At 41.2% G+C, this 4314-nt stretch overlaps 1 non-coding gene across 1 annotated transcript; it reads right to left on the bottom strand.

Annotated features, from left to right (window-relative positions):
* Positions 1 to 304: 304 nt before the first annotated feature.
* On the bottom strand, positions 305 to 408 carry LOC148580976 (small nucleolar RNA R71). Its single transcript, XR_015895809.1, has one exon. It is a non-coding gene; the product is annotated as a small nucleolar RNA R71 (small nucleolar RNA).
* Between the last annotated feature and the right edge of the window lie 3906 nt (positions 409 to 4314).

Here is a 4314-nt window from a genome sequence, read left to right as displayed (position 1 = left end):
ACCCATTCAGGCCAACAATTTTGAACTCAAACCACAGCTAATATCACTTGTGGAGAATCATTGTTCATTTGGTGGGAGTGCTAATGAAGATCCCAACCAACATCTCACAAAATTCCTGAGAATTTGTGACACTGTGAAGTCCAATGGAGTCCAGGAAGATGCCTATAAACTGCTTTTGTTCCCATTTTCACTTAGGGACAAAGCAGCTAAGTGGCTGGAATCATTCCCAAGGGGGAGTCTAACAACATGGGATGAGGTGGAAAGCAAGTTTCTGGCACGTTTCTACCCCCCACAAAAGGTCAATAGGCTTCGATCTGAGGTTCAGACTTTTAGACAACAAGATGGTGAAACTCTCTACGAGGCATGGGAGAGATTCAAGGATTTGACAAGGAAATGCCCACCAGACATGTTCCATGATTGGGTGCAATTGCATATTTTCTATGATGGACTCTCTTATGAATCAAGGAAGGCTGTAGACCATTCATCAGGAGGTTCATTGAACAGGAAAAAGACTGTGGAAGAAGCCATTGAAGTGATTGAGACAGTGGCTGAGAATGAGTACTACTATGCATCAGAGAGGCACAACACTAAGGGAGTCATGGAGCTGAACCATGTTGATACAATTCTAGCCCAAAACAAGGTGTTTGCCAAGCAACTAGCAGAGCTTACCAGGCAATTAGAAACAAAGCAAGTGGCTGCAATACACACACAAGATCAAGAGGAAGTAAGCATTGAAGGAGGTGATTGGGAAGAGGCCAACTATGTGGGAAACCAACAAAGGCAATCATATGATCCACATTCCAACACTTACAACCCAGGATGGAAAAATCACCCAAACTTTGGGTGGGGGAACCAACAAACCCAACCACAAAACCACAAACCTTATAACCACAACCAACATAACAATTCCACATACCAAAACTCCAACCAAAGATCATACCAAGCCACACAAAACACTTACTCTCAACCACCATATCATGGCCAAAATAATCAACCTACCCAACCTAATCCGAACCAACAATTTCACGATCAATTAAACCGGATAGAAGGAATAATGGCAACCATGAGTCAAGACATAACCGAATTGAAAAGCTTCAGGGATGATGTGAGAGCTACCTTAAGAAACCATGGTGAAAAACTCAAGAGGATGGAGTCTCAAGTAGGAGAGCTATCTCAACAGGCCCCCAAATCAACTGCAGTGTTCCCTAGTGACACAGAAAAGAATCCTAAAGGGGAACAAAAGAGAGTGAGATGGGAAGAATGCAAAGCCATCACCATATTGAAAGAAGTCTCAGAAGAAGAAGGAATCAGATCCTCAGAACAGGAGCCAGAAATCTTGAAGGAAGGTGTAGAGGAAGCTAAGCAGGAAAGTGAAACTGAGCAAGCCAAGGAACTGCAAAAAGGCACGATGGAAACATACCAACCAAAAGCACCATTTCCTCAGAGGTTAGGAGGAGGTGAAAAAGGGAAAACCTATTCAAGGTTTTTAGAGACATTTAAGTCTCTCCATATCAATATTCCCTTTCTTGAGATTCTCCATCAAATGCCTACACACATCAAGTATTTAAAGGAATTGTTGAGCAAGAAAAGAGTTTTGAAGGGAGGACAAACGGTAACAATGAACAAAGAATGCAGTGCTCTCATCAAGAAGGACACAGTCTGTAAGAAAACAGACCCAGGAAGTTTTCATATTCCTTGCATCATAGGAGAAACAAAAATTGACAGAGGATTCTGTGATCTAGGAGCTAGCATAAATGTGATGCCTCTAACTCTTATGAAGAGGCTACAACTGAATGAGGTGAGATCCACTGATGTAATCATACAACTGGCTGACAAAACTCAGAAGCAAGCTGAAGGGGTAGTTGAGAATGTGCTGGTGAAAGTGGGAGATTATTACTTCCCCACAGACTTTGTCATTTTGGACATGGAGGAAAGCTACCTACACCCTATCATTCTGGGAAGACCATTTCTAGCCACTACTAGAGCGCTCATAGATGTAGAACAAGGAGAGCTAATTCTGAGAATACATGATGAACAGCTCATTTTCAAAGTTTTCAAACCTGCATCTGAGCCTGAACCAGAACCTGAAAAGCCTAAGGATGATAGTAGCCATCTGTGTTTGGAGGAAAGTAATCCAGCAGCTGAAACTCTAAAACAGTCTTTGGAAGGCAAACAGGAGTTGCAAGAGTTAAAGCCACAAGAATCAATGGAAACAGATCAGAAGGATCCTCCTGGCATAAGGGTCAATGAAGAAAGCTTCAAGAGAAAGGGAAGAATTGTAAAGAAATTGCCAAGAGGGTGGAGAAACAAGAAAATTCCCACTGAAGGTTTTTCTCCGGGAGATAAAGTGATATCAAGTCATTATCTGCCAATCCCACCTGACCTCAAAACCATTCCTTCCCAGCTCCCTCAAGTGTTCACAATCAGGAAAGTTCTTTCTATGGAACATTTAGAGGTCATGAAGGAATCAAGTGGGGACGTTTGCATAGTGAGAGGAGAAAACGTCAAGCACTACAATCCACCCTAACAAGGGACAACCGTCAAGCTAGTGACGTTAAAGAAGCGCTTCATGGGAGGCAACCCATGTTTTTAATATCCTTACTCTTTTTTTTGTTTTGTTTTGCATCTAATAAAGCATGGTTTCTTATGCATGAACTTGAATCCTCAGGACAACTGCTGAAAGAGTGCACTAAACATTGCATATAAAATACAATTTGTCTCTAAGTTTGGTGTGCCTGAAGGCACCCCAAACTTTATTCAAAATGCATTCAATTTTTCATGCAAAGAGCACAACCAAACATTAAGTTTGGTGTTCCTCCTTGAACACGGTTCATGAAAAGCAAGAAGTTCCTCTGGATTTCGAAATTCATGACAAGTAGACCATTCGCATGTTTTTGGTTTCAATTACTTAGGGTAGTAAATTTGTTTAGAATCAAAGAGCCAAAGTGACTATGATTTATTAGAATTATGCACATTCATTAAGGACAACCAATATGGATTTCATGTCATCAGGAGACTTTACCAAACACTAAGTTTGGTGTCCAATAATAAGTGTACATACATACAAAAGTCACGGCTATAAGCTCATGAAGTCAATCATTGATTTACATGTGCAAGTACTATTCATCATTCACATGGACTGAAAAATGATAGCAAACTTGTTTGTTTGTGCAGGTACAAAAGAAAAGACAAAAATGGAGGAAAAAGACAAAGGGAGGTACGGTGCTTGGTCAAAAAGAAAAGTTCACAAGTCTTTGAAACTAACACATGGGAAAAGGAAGTTCTGCAAGAAAAGATAGCTACATGTACAACTTAATGCACCCAGAATACTTCCAAGAAAATGAAAAGCAATTCGTCATTCTCCCTAATTCATATATTTACCATCAAGCCACCCTTCACAAACCACCCTAGCCGTCCATTTTTCACTTATGGGCACTATAAAGAACCACTTGGGGAACGAGTTCCACACCACCAATTCTCCTTCATGCACATTTTCCTTCATCATAGCATAACTATCTCTTGCCGAAAACAACCTCACCACACTTCCAACAACACTTCTTGCTTCACCTTGTCAACTTTAGCTTGTAACTTACCAAAACCAAAGAACCAATGGCAGCCTCATCTAGCCACAAAAGAAGAAAAGACAAGCAACCAATGGAGGAGAACAGGGAATTCGATGCAAGGAGATACAAATCAGTTTTCCATGAGATTCAAGCCGAATGGATGAGACCTAAAAGGGTACTAGCTGAGGTTCCCTTTGACCTTGAAAAGGATGAGTTCCCAGGTGTTTGGGAGAAGATCAAAAAGAGGAAGTGGGAGCTCCTGACTAAGCCAATCACTAAAATCAACATCAACTTGGTGAAGGAGTTCTATGCAAATGCAGTGAGGGAAGACTCAACCAAGAAACCCACATACAAAAGCTATGTGAGAGGGGTGAAAGTTGACTTCAGTCCCAAAGCAATCATGAAAACTCTTGGCCTGAAAAACATACATTTCAGCCAAGCAAGTTATGAAGAAAGGATGATAGGAGAACCTGACTATACAACTATTGCTGAAGACCTTTGTGCCATCAGAGCTGAATGGGTGAGAAAAACAAGAGGGGCTCCAAGAGTCTTGAGAAGGGGAGACCTAACACAGGAAGCTAAAGGGTGGTATGCAATAGTTAGGAGATCCATCCTACCCACTGCAAACTCTTCAGAAATAGTCCCTAAAAGAGCCATCTTGCTACATTGCATTATGGTGGGAGGGGAAATCAAAGTTCATAAACTCATTGCTGAACAGATACAAGAGTTTAGTGAGAAAAGTGACCCTGAA

This window comes from Arachis ipaensis, chromosome B10 (assembly GCF_059453495.1).
Source record: "Arachis ipaensis isolate K30076 ecotype BB chromosome B10, ASM5945349v1, whole genome shotgun sequence".
Taxonomy (NCBI): Eukaryota; Viridiplantae; Streptophyta; class Magnoliopsida; order Fabales; family Fabaceae; genus Arachis; species Arachis ipaensis.
Note: the sequence above shows the minus strand (reverse complement) of the source record. Positions and strands in the feature narration are given on the sequence as shown.